The 12260-nt window shown below is 46.0% G+C and overlaps 1 pseudogene; it reads right to left on the reverse strand.

The window, feature by feature from the left end:
- Window positions 1-2892: 2892 nt before the first annotated feature.
- On the reverse strand, window positions 2893-10462 carry LOC100614731 (small ubiquitin-related modifier 2-like; annotated as a pseudogene).
- Between the last annotated feature and the right edge of the window lie 1798 nt (window positions 10463-12260).

Here is a 12260-nt window from a genome sequence, read left to right on the forward strand (position 1 = left end):
GTGGGTTTTTTTTTTCTTTTTTGAGATGGAGTCTCGCTCTGTCGCCCAGGCTGGAGTGCAGTGGCGCGATCTCGGCTCACTGCAAGCTCTGCCTCCCAGGTTCACGCCATTCTCCTGCCTCAGCCTCCTGAGTAGCTGGGACTACAGGTGCCCGCCACCACACCCGGCTAATTTTTTGTATTTTCAGTAGAGACGAGGTTTCACCATGTTAGCCAGGATAGTCTTGATCTCCTGACCTCGTGATCCACCCACCTCGGCCTCCCAGAGGGCTGGGATTACAGATGAGAGCCACTGCGCCCGGCCCATTAAAAGTATTAATCATTGTTGTGTAGCAGAAATAAACAGATGCAGTGGTTCAACAAAGACAAACAAGTGCAATTTTATTTATTTATTTATTTATTTTTGAGATGGAGTTTCACTCTTGTCACTAATTTTGTTTTTGGTTTTGTTTTTGTTTTAAGAGAGAATCTCACTTTTTTTTTTTTTTTTTTTTTTTTTTGAGACGGAGCTTCTCTCCTTCTCTCTTGTTGCCCAGGCTGGAGTGCAATGGCACAAAAATCTCAACTCACTGCAACCTCCGCCTCCTGGGTTCAAGCAATTCTCCTGCCTCAGCCTCCCAAGTAGCTGGGATTACAGGCATGCGCCACCACGCCTGGCTAATTTTGTATTTTTAGTAGAGACAGAGTTTCTCCATGTTGGTTAGGCGGGTCTCAAACTGACCTCAGGTGATCCACCCACCTCGACCTCCCACAGTGCGGGGATTACAGTCATGAGCCACCGTGCCCGGCCCAGAGTCTCACTCTTTTGCCCAGGCTGAAGTGCAATGGCGCAGTGTTGTCTCTCTGCAACTTCCGCCTCCCAGGTTCAAGCAATTCTCCTGCCTCAGTCTCCCAAGTAGCTGGGACTACAGGTGCATGCCACCACACCTGGCTAATTTTTGTATTTCTAGTAGAGATGGGGTTTCACCATGTTGGCCAGGCTGGTCTTGAACTCCTGACCTTGTGATCTGCCTGCCTCAGCCCCCCAAAGTGCTGGGATTACAGGTGTAAGCCACCATAATCGGCCTAATTTTTGTATTTTTTAGTAGAGACAGGGTTTCACCATGTTGGCCAAGCTGGTCCTGAACTCCTGACCTCAGGTAATCCACCCGTCTTGGCCTACCAAAGTGCTGGGATTACAGGCGTGATGCACCACACCCGGCAGAAAGTGCAATTTTTAAAATGGGCAAAGGACTTAAATATTTCTCCAAAGAAGATAATAGTTTCTCATCATCAGTCATTAGGTATATACTAGTCAAAACCGCGATATAGCACTTCGTGCCCACTAGGAGGGCTATAATTTTTTTTTTTTTTTTTGAGACAGAATCTCACTCTATTACCCAGGCTGGAATGCAATGGCGCCATCTTGGCTCACTGCAACCTCTGCCTCCAGGGTCCAAGTGATCCTCCTGCCTCAGCCTCCCGAGTAGCTGGGATTACAGGCTCCCACCAGCACACCCGGCTAATTTTTGTATTTTTAGGAGAGACGGGGTTTCATCATGTTGGCCGGGCTGGTTTCAAACTCTTGACCTCAGGTGATCTGCCTGCCTTGGCCTCCCAAAGTGTTGGGATTACAGGCGTGAGCCACCACACCCGGCATGGCTATACTTTTTTAAGTGGGAAATAACAAATGTTGGCAAATTTATTATTTGACCCCTCCCTCTTACATTGCTGGTGTGACTGTAAAATACTGCAGCCACTATGGAAAATAGTTTATCTGTTCCTTAAAAAGCAATTATAGAATCATCATAGGACCCACCATTTCTACTTGAAACCCAAAATAATTGAAAGCAGGGATTCAAACAAATGTTTATACACAAATATTCATAGCAGCACTATTCACAAGAGCTAAAAGATGAAAATAACCCAAATGTCCAACCGTGGATGAACAGTTACACAAAACATGGTATACACACGTTGAGATATTACTTAGCCATAAAAAAGCATGAAGTAGGCTGGGCACGGTAGCTCACACCTTAATCCCAGCACTTGGGAGGCTGAGGTGGGTGGATCACCTGAGCTCAGGAGTTCGAGACCAGACTGACCAACAATGGCAAAACCCTGTCTCTGCTAAAAATTTAATTTAGCAGGGCATGGTGGCACATGCCTGTAATCCCAGCTACTCGGGAGGCTGAGGCAGAAGAATCGCTTGAATCCTGGAGGCAGAGGTTGCAGTGAGCCAAGATCGCGCCATTATACTCCAGCCTGAGCAACAAGAGCAAAACTCCATCTCCAAAAAAGAAAGAAAGAAAGAAAAAAGCATGAAGTACCAATACATGAATGTGGATGAACCACAAAACATACTTGAGCCCAGGATCTCAAGACAAGCCTGGGCAACATGATAAGCCCCCCATCTTAGTAAAAACTCTTTTTTATTTTATTTACTTATTTTTTTTAAACAAGAAGTTTATTTAAACAACAAGACTTGAAGGGAAAACTATCTAGGATTCTTTTTTGTTTTAGAGTAATTTATCCCTACTTAAAGACAGATTGCCCTACATGTAACAGCTACGTACAAAAAAGTTATAAAATTGTCCTTGGTTTTACAATGATAAATGAAAAACAGTAAAATTCTCCAATTGAACAAGGTATGCAAGGATTTTTATTTTTTATTTATTTACTTTTTGTTAAAACAGTGAGAGCAAAATAAATTACTGGAATATAAAGAGCTGAATGAGCATGCCACTAATGGAGAAAGGGGGTATTTTCACAGAATCAGTATTTTTCCCCATTCCATCTCCACTTGATGTCAATCAAAACATACCATTGGCTGTTTAGTTAAAAAAAAAATGCAATATGCTTGTGCACATATACCAATTACTTTACATACAATAAAGGAATGGGAAAAGGGGAAATGAAAGAATAGAGAAAACTATACTGTAGTAGTCAGGATGTGGTGGAACCAAATTGCAGTTTTCTAATTGAGAATGTAATCTTGGTCTTGAAAGAACAGAGTTCTGGAGTAAAGAAGCAGGTTCCTTTTTCAGTAGACACCTCCCGTCTGCTGTTGGAACACATCAATTGTATCTTCATCCTCCATTTCCAACTGTGCAGGTGTGTCTGTTTCATTGATTGGTTACCTGTGGAATCGTAATCTATTCTGCCTCATTGACAATCCCTGTCTTTCACAATAGGCTTTCATTAGTTTACTAAGTGGTGTATGCCTCTTAATCTTAAACTGCATCACAGAACCATCTTGCCCCGCCACCGTTAAATTAATATGATTGTGGTTCTCAGCCTTGACTCCTTCCTTGGGCTTTTCGTCAGCTATGGCGAGCATCAGAGTCTCCTCAGCTGTAGCTTCACAAGAGAGGTACCAGGTTCGCATGGAATGAGCAAAATCTTTTTTTAAAAAAAAAAAATAATAGGCCAGGCACGGTGGCTCATGCCTGTAATCCCAGCACTTTGGGAGGCCGAGGCGGGTGGGTCACGAGGTCAGGAGTTCGAGACCAGCCTGGCCAACACGGTGGAACCCCGTCTCTACTAAAAATACAAAAATTAGCCGGGCATGGTGGCCCATGCCTGTAATCCCAGCTACTCAGGAGGCTGAGGCAGGAGAACTGCTTGAACCCAGGAGGCGGAGGTTGCAGCGAGCCGAGATTGTGCCACTGCACTCCAGCCTGGGTGACAGAGTAAGACTCTGTCTCAAAATAATAATAATAATAATAATTATATATATATATATATTTTTTTTTTTTTTGAGATAGGGTCTCGTTCTGTCGCACAGGCTGGAGTGCAGTGGTGTGATCTCAGCTCACTGCAACCTCCGCTCCCCAGGTTCAAGTGATTCTCCTGCTTCAGCCTCCCAAGTAGCTGGGATTACAGGCTCCCACCACCATATCTGACCAATTTTTGTAGTTTTAGTAGAGATGGGGTTTCACCATGTTGGCCAGGCTAGTCTCGAGTCCTGATCTCAGGTGATCTGCTCACCTCAGCTTCCTAAAGTGCTGGGATTACAGGCATGAGTCACCGTGCCCAGCCATAAAAATAATTTTAAAAAAGAAAGAAATGAAGCAAGGAAGGGAGAGAAGAAGGGAAGGATCTCTCTATGTTGACCAGACTGGTCTCCAATTCCTGGGCTCAAACAATCTACCCACCTCGACCTCCCAAATTGCTGGAATTATAGGCCTGAGCCACCACGCCGGTCAAAAAGCTATCTACTTAGGGAATGTTTTGAAATAAATGGAGCCCTTCAATTCTGCCCTGATAGTCAACATTTTATCTATTAGCCAGACCTTCAGAGAATGACAAATGTAGACCACATAATTTTGTGTCCATTCATTGCTGTTATGCCATCAGCCTGTGTTGAGAGATGTTCCAAGGAGCTCCACCATACACCATGGTGCCTGTAGTTAATAACAATATAATGTATTCTTGAAAAATGCTAACAGAGTGGATGTTATGCATTCTTGCCACAAAAATGATAGCTATGTGAGGTAATGCATATGTTAATTAGCTAGATCTTGTCATTCCACAATGTATATATACAGAACATCATGCTACACATGATAAATACAATTTTATCTGTCAATTTAAACAATGAAATAAAAATTTTAAAGGAGCTCTAAAAATCTATTTTATTTATCTACAGTGACCTTGGGATTTCCTGAAGGAAAAGCATTGGAGTAGAAGAGCTGACTGTGAAAGCCTGAGGAGGAGCTGCCTTATTGTTAAGGGGTAGCAAGAAGCCCAGGCGTGGCAGTCCATGCCTGTAAGCCTAGCACTTTGGGAGGCCAAGATGGGAGGATCGCTTGAGCTCAGGAGCTTGAGACCACCCCGGGTAACATAGCGAGACCTCGTCTCTACAAAAAATGGTTTGTTTGTTTGTTTGTTTGTTTTTGAGGCAGAGTCTCACTCTGTCGCCCAGGCTGGAGTACAGTGGCGTGATCTCGGCTCACTGCAAGCTCCACCTTCTGAGTTCACGCCATTCTACTGCCTCAGCCTCCCGAGTAGCTGGGACTACAGGCGTCCACCACCACGCCTGGCTTATTTTTTGTATTTTTAGTAGAGACGGGGTTTCACCGCATTAGCCAAGATGGTCTCGATCTCCTGACCTCGTGATTCACCCGCCTCAGCCTCCCAAAGTGCTGGGATTACAGGCGTGAGCCACTGCGCCCGGCCTGGTTTTGTTTTTTCAAGACAGAGTCTTGCTCTTTCGCCCAGGCTGGAGTGCAGCGGCACGATCTCTGCTCTCTGCAACCTCCGCCTCCCAGGTTCAAGCGATTCTGGTGCCTCAGACTCCTGAGTAGCTGGGACTACAGGTGTGTGCCACCATGCCCAGCTAATTTTTTTATATTTTTAGTACAGACAGGATTTCACTGTGTTGGCCAGGCTGTTCTCAAACTCCTGACCTCAGGTGATCCACCCGCCTTGGCCTCCCAAAGTGCTGGGATTACAGGCATGAGCCACTGTGCCCAGCTACAAAAAATGTTTAAAACTAGTTGGGTGTGTTAGTGCACACCTGTAGTCCCAGTTACTTGGGAGGCTAAGGAAAGAGGATTGTTTGAGCCCAGGAGTTTGAGGCTGCAGTGAGCTATGATTGTGCCACACTGCACTCCAGCCTGGGTGATGGAGCAAAACCTTGTTCAAAAACAGATAAATATATAAATTAATAATAATACAAATAAAAAGAGTACTCTGAGCAGTGCTTGGTGCCACAGCTGGGACTACCCAGCTACTCAGGAGGCTGAGACAGGAAGATCACTTGAACCCAGGAGTTGAGTTCAGCACTTTGGGCAACATTGAGAGACCTCATCTCTAATAAATAAATAAACTATAACTCTGACCGACAACCTGCAGCCACCTGCCCAGAAAATCAATCCCTTATCTACAATTAACAGCACAGGGAGCCAGCATGCTTAATTCAGACTTGCAGAAGCCACACTCTATCTCTAAAACAGTTCAGGATGCTAAACAACACCAGCTATAACAACTGGCCCAAAATGGCTAGGAAGAACTTGATTAGTAACTGACAGCTTCCCTGGTTTTTATGCCCACTTCCAACTTAGGACCAAGCAGAAAAGTCAAATACACACCCCTAACCAATCACATCGGGTGCTTTCCTTCTAGTTAGTCACCTACAGTTTTCCCAAGCCAGCAGCCTCCATTCAGGACCGACCTGAAGCCTTCCCTTTTTCTGCTATAAAGCTTTTCTGTTTCCCCTACCTGCCTTTGAGACTCTGCAAACACAAGTGATGGTGGCTAACTGCCTTGCTATAGCAAGCTCTGAATAAATAGCCTTTGCTTTTCTCAGTTGGTCTTCATTTATGTCTACAGAAGATTTTGAACAGAAGAGTGACATGATCTGTCTTAGGTTTTAAAAAGATCAGTGTGTGGCTGGGCATGGTGGCCCATGCCTGTAATCCCAGCGCTTTCTGAGTGTCCGAGGCAGGCGGATCACTTGAGCCCAGGAGTTTGAGACCAGTCTGGCCAACCCTGTCTCTACCAAAAATACAAAAAAATTAGACAAGTATGGTGGTGCATGCCAGTAGCCCCAGCTTCTCAAGAGGCTGAGGTGGGAGGATTACCTGAGCCTAGGGAGACTGAGGCTGCAGTGAGCCGTGATCACGCCAGAGAGATGATGTTAGGAGCCCTGCAACAGCTACAGAGATGGTGAGGGCTGGTCCCATTCAAGGATTCAATGTAGGGTAAGAGACAAGAGAAGGATGACTCTAAGGCCTTTTTTCTTTTCCTCCTTACCTGCTTGTTCACTTATATTTGACTGAGAAGCTGAAGATTAGAATGGCATTAACTGAGGGAAGTCATGGATGAAGCAAGGTAGGGAGGAATGCCACGAATTTGTTTTTGCACAAATTAAGTGGGTTTTTTGTTGTTGTTGTTTTTGTGTGTGTGTGTGTTTTGAGATGGAGTCTCGCTCTGTCGCCCAGGCTGGAGTGCAGTGGCGCGATCTCGGCTCACTGCAAGCTCCACCTCCCAGGTTCACGCCATTCTCCCGCCTCAGCCTCCCCAGTAGCTGGGACTACAGGCGCCTGCCACCACACCCGGCTAATTTTTTGTATTTTTAGTAGAGACGGGGTTTCACCGTGTTAGCCAGGATGGTCTCGATCTCCTAACCTCGTGAGCTGCCTGTCTTGACCTCCCAAAGTGCTGGGATTACAGACGTGAGCCACCGCGCCTAGCCACACAAATTAAGTTTGAGATGCCTGTTGGACTTCATAGTGGAGATGTTGGGCAGAATCTGGGCTCAGGGAAGAGATCCAAGCTGAAGATATACATATAAGATTTGTCCACATAAAGATAATTATTAAAGCTAGGAGACAAAAGAGAAAAAATGCAAGGACTAAATACCCATTGTTCTGAAATATGCTTTTTCTGTTTTTCTACTCAATAAACGCAGATCTGCCTCATTCTTCGTAACTGCCGCATTTGGGAGAGAAATATCAATCTGTTTGTCCATCCTTTTAGTGTTGGGGCCGGGCGCGATGGCTCACGCCTGTAATCCCAGCACTTTGGGTGGCCGAGGCGGGTGGATCACGAGTTCAGGAGATCGAGACCACGGTGAAACCCCGTCTGTACTAAAAATACAAAAAAAATTAGCCGGGCGCGGTGGTGGACCCCTGTAGTCCCAGCTACTCAGGGGGCTGAGGCAGGTGAATGGCGTGAACCCGGGAGGCGGAGCTTGCAGTGAGCGGAGATCACGCCACTGCACTCCAGCCTGGGCGAGAGAGCAAGACTCCGTCTCAAAAAAAAAAAAAAAAAAAAAAAACAGTTTTTGTTTCTTTCTTAAAAGAAGGAAAATATAAAGAAACATATGCCTGGCAGCTTTGAAAGAAAGAGAATTTTCTTCTCTTAACAAGGCATTCCAAGGCCTGGATGTGGCTCTGTTAATACAGAGAAGTAACACCTTGAGGAAACAAAGCGTGCTACTTCACCCCCAAATCACAGCGGTAATTACCTTCCCGATGTTCATTTGGGTAAAAATCATCCTTCATTAGATTTACGTTTTCTGATGTTGGAATTCTAAATTAGGTATTTGTCTTCCTAATGAGTCACCTTGGGTATTACCTGTGCATTCTCTATTCAGATCAGTGGTCTGGGAATAAAACGTAGGAGGGAGAAGTGGGGAATTCGGGGAGTTAGACAGCGTTGGTGGCAAGATGGAGGAGCCACAGGACTGTTCTGAATGATGCCACCAAAATGTTGTTTTCATAAAAAACAGGCTAATAAATCCTCTTAACAAGAATTTACCAACACTGAAGTTCAGCTTTACTATGCTCTGCAAGACGACTGCGTTAGTTTCCTGAGGCTGCCGTAACAAAGTTCTACAAAGTGGGTGGTTTAAAATAACAGAAATGTATTCTCTCACAGTTCCAGAGGCCAGAAGTCCAAAACGAAGGTGTTAACAGGGCTGTACTCCCTCAAAAGGTGCTAGGGAAGAATGCTTCTTTGCCTCTTTCAGCCTCTGGCAGCTCCAGGCATTCCTTGGTTTGTGGCTGCAGGATTCTAATCTCTGCCTCCATCTTCACATGACTTTCTCCTGGTCTGGGTCCTCCTCTTCTTTCTCTTATAAACACTTGTCATTGGGTTTAGGGCCCACCTGGATAATGCAGGATGATCTCATCTCCAGATCCCTAACTTGACTACATCTGCAAAGACCCCCCTCTGGCACCCAAACTGGAGTGCAGTGGTGCCATCACAGCTCACTGCAGCCTCACCCTCCCCGGCTCAAGTGATCCTCCCATCTCAGCCTTCTTTTTTTTTTTTTTTTTTTTTTTTTGAGACAGTCTTGCTCTGTCACCCAGGCTGGAGTGCAGTGGCGCTATCTCGGCTCACTGCAACTTCTGCCTCCCAGAGTCAAGTGATTCTCCTGCCTCAGCCCCTTGAGTAGCTGAGATTATAGAAGCACACCACACCCGGGTAATTTTTGCATTTTTAGTAGAGACAGGGTTTCACCATGTTGACCAGGATGGTCTCCAACTCCTGGCCTCAGGTGATCCGCTCACCTCGGCCTCCCAAAGTGCTGGGATTACAGGCGGGAGCCACTGAGTCTGACCTATTTTTTAATGTTTTCATTGATATGTCATAGATGTACCCATTTTCAGAGTGCACATGATAATTTAATACATTCATATAACTTGTAAAGATAAAATCAGTGTAACTGGGATAACCATCACGTTAGGAAAACCCCGTTTTATTTCTAAATTTCATTTATTTATTTATTTATTTATTTATTGAGACGGAGTCTAGCTCTGTCGCCGTGCTGGAGAGCAGTGGCGCAATCTCGCCTCACTGCAACCTCCGCCTCCCAGGTTCAAGCGATTCTCCTGCCTCAGGCTCCGGAGTAGCTGGGACTACAGGCGCCCCCCACCACACCCAGCTAATTTTTGTATTTTTAGTAGAGACAAGGTTTCACAATGTTGGCCAGGATGGTCTCCATCTCCTGACCTGGTGATCCGCCTGCCTTGGCCTCCCAAGGTGCTGGGATTACAGGCGTGAGCCACCGCGCCCGGTCTTAATTTTTGTTTTTTTTTAGTAGAGATGGAGTTTCGACGTGTTGGCCAGGCTGCTCTCGAACTCCTGACCTCAGGTGATCTACTGGCCTAAGCCTCCCAAAGTGCTGAAATTACAGGCGTGAGCCACCATGTCCGGCCAAAAGCCATTTTAAAATTGTCTTTCTCTCTAATTACTGGTTCATCCGAAGCATCATATGAAAAGTGTTTTCTGTTGAATGTTACACTCTTTAAATTTAATTTCTATTTCTTTCTTTTCTTTTCTTTTCTTTTTTTTTTTTTTTTTTTTTTTTTTTTTTTTTTTTTTTTGAGACGGAGTTTTGCTCTTTTTGCCCAGGCTGGAGTGCTGTGGCGCTATCTCAGCTAACTGCAACCTCTGCCTCCCAGGTTCAAGCGATTCTCCTGTCTCACCACCCTCTCCCCGCGGTCCCCACCCCCCACCTCCCCCCCCCCCCCCCCCCAGTAGCTGGGATTACAGGCACATGCCACCACGCCCGGCTAATTTTTGTATTTTTAGTAGAGGCAAGGTTTCATCATATTGGTCAGGCTGGCCTGGAACTCCTGATCTCAGGTGATCCGCCAGCCCCAAAGTGCCGGGATTACAGGCGTGAGCCACCGCGCCCGGCCTTCAATTTCTATTTCTAAGCCTGTGGATGGATATTCACTTTTGCAATGCTGCAGCAGTTTTCAAAACCAGAGTCTAAACTCATTGCATAAGTCCAGTAACCCCTGGTGTGCTTGATGGCAATGTCCACGCGGACGCTTCTGTTCTGTAATGATTTACTGACAACGTCTGCCCTGTGTGAACCAACGGGCGGGCAAGGCGCTGCAGGGACGGACTCCAAAGACACACGCGCGCAGCCCTCCTCCCGCCCGCAGCCCTTCAGCTGCTACAGTGGCCACAGCTATTCCGAGGTCTATCCCGGCCTCTCCGCCCTGGCGAGGCTTGCGCATGCGCACTGGGCGCCTGAATAATGGCTCAGGCGCAGGCCCTGCCTGCGTTGCCCGCAGGCCGGAGTCCCCCACCCTGCTGCGGGTTTATCGCTCCAGCTCACGCTCATGCTCCTTTGTACCATGGGATTTTACTTACAAAACAAGTTCAACGATAAAATAATTAAGAATTTTAGGAGTGCAGGGGCCGGGCGCGGTGGCTCATGCCTATAATCCCAATACTCTGGGAGGCCAAGGCGGTGAGGATCACTTGAGGTCAGGAGTTCGAGACCAGCCTGGCAAACATAGTGAAACCCCCGTCTCTACTAAAACTACAAAAATTAGGTGGGCGTGATGGCGTGCGCCTCTAATCTCAGCTACTCGGGAGGCTGAGGCAGGAGAATCGCTTGAACCCGGGAGGCGAGGTTGCAGTGAGCCGAGATCATGCCACTGTACTCCAGCCTGGGTGACAGTGAGACCTGTGCAAAAAAAAAAAAAAAAAAAAGCAACAGCAGCAAAGCATTGAACCAGGCGCAAAGGCCTTTCTTAGAGGGGGCTGTCACATGCCCATACAGTTATGTGGGCTTAAGCTACTCCTATTTCCAGAGGAGCAGGCGAGGCAGTTCTAACAGCCTCATCTCTAGTCTTGCATCTGTGAAGTCAGCCGGACAACATAATGCTTATAACCAGCCTTCTTCTAGAAACATGTTTCAATGTAAAGTGGTCTTCAGATGAAACAAAAGGGAACTGGTTACCTGTGTCCTTTAAGTTTATGGAAATTTAGCCACTTGTTGGCTGAGCGCCCTTGGGCAAGTCCCTTAACCCCTCCAGGCCTTGGTTCCTTCATTTGTAAAAGAATATAGCATTGTACCAATGTTAATTTTTTGGCTTGGATCATTGAAAGTTGGCTATGTAAAATGTTAACATACAGGAAAGCCAGGTTGTGAGAATTGTGTATAGTACTGCATTTTTGCAGCTTCTCTGTTTCAGGGGCAGATGACTTGGAAAACAAGGAGGGCCTCCCATCTTGTATTAGGTTTAGAATGCACTGGCACTTATAAATCCTGACTTCTACTCAAGGTTTTGTTGTAAACTAATGTGTCCTGCTGGGATACACTGCTTAATTTCTAATCCCTTACCTTAGAAAACTGTGGATATTGAATTAGATTTTTTTTTTTTGAGACGGAGTCTCACTGTGTCACCCAGCCTGGAGTGGAATGGTGCAATCTCAGCTCACTGCAATCTCTGCCCCCTGGAGGGGATCTCACTTTTTTGCCCAGGCTGGTTGTGAACTTTTGGGCTCAAGCAATCCTCCTGCCTCAGCATCCCAAAATGCTACGATTACAGCCTCCCAAAATGTGAGCCATCCAGCCAAAAAAAATCTCAAGTGATTCTCCTGCCTCACCCTCCTGAGAAGCTGGGATTACAGACGCCCGCCACCACTCCCAGCTAAATTTTTTTGTATTTTTAGTAGACATGGGGTTTCACCATGTTGGCCAGGCTGGTCTCAAACTCCCGACCTCAGGTGATCCACCCACCTCGACTTCCCAAAGTGCTGGGATTACAGGCATGAGCCACCACACCCGGTCTAGATGTCTTTTTTTTTTTAATTAGATTTTTAATGTCCTTTCTACTTTTAAAATGTAAGACCAATTAAAGGGTTTCTAGGTTCTCCTTTGCCTCCTTAGCTCTTTCTATTCTATTTTGATTTTTTCTTTCTTTTTTTTTTTTTTTTTCCTGAGATGGTGTCTTGCTCTTGTTGCCCAGGCTGGAGTGTAATGGTGCGATCTCAGCTCACTGCAACCTCCATCTCCCGGGTTCA

The sequence above is a fragment of the Pan troglodytes genome, chromosome 7, assembly GCF_028858775.2.
Source record: "Pan troglodytes isolate AG18354 chromosome 7, NHGRI_mPanTro3-v2.0_pri, whole genome shotgun sequence".
In the NCBI taxonomy this organism is placed as follows: domain Eukaryota; kingdom Metazoa; phylum Chordata; class Mammalia; order Primates; family Hominidae; genus Pan; species Pan troglodytes.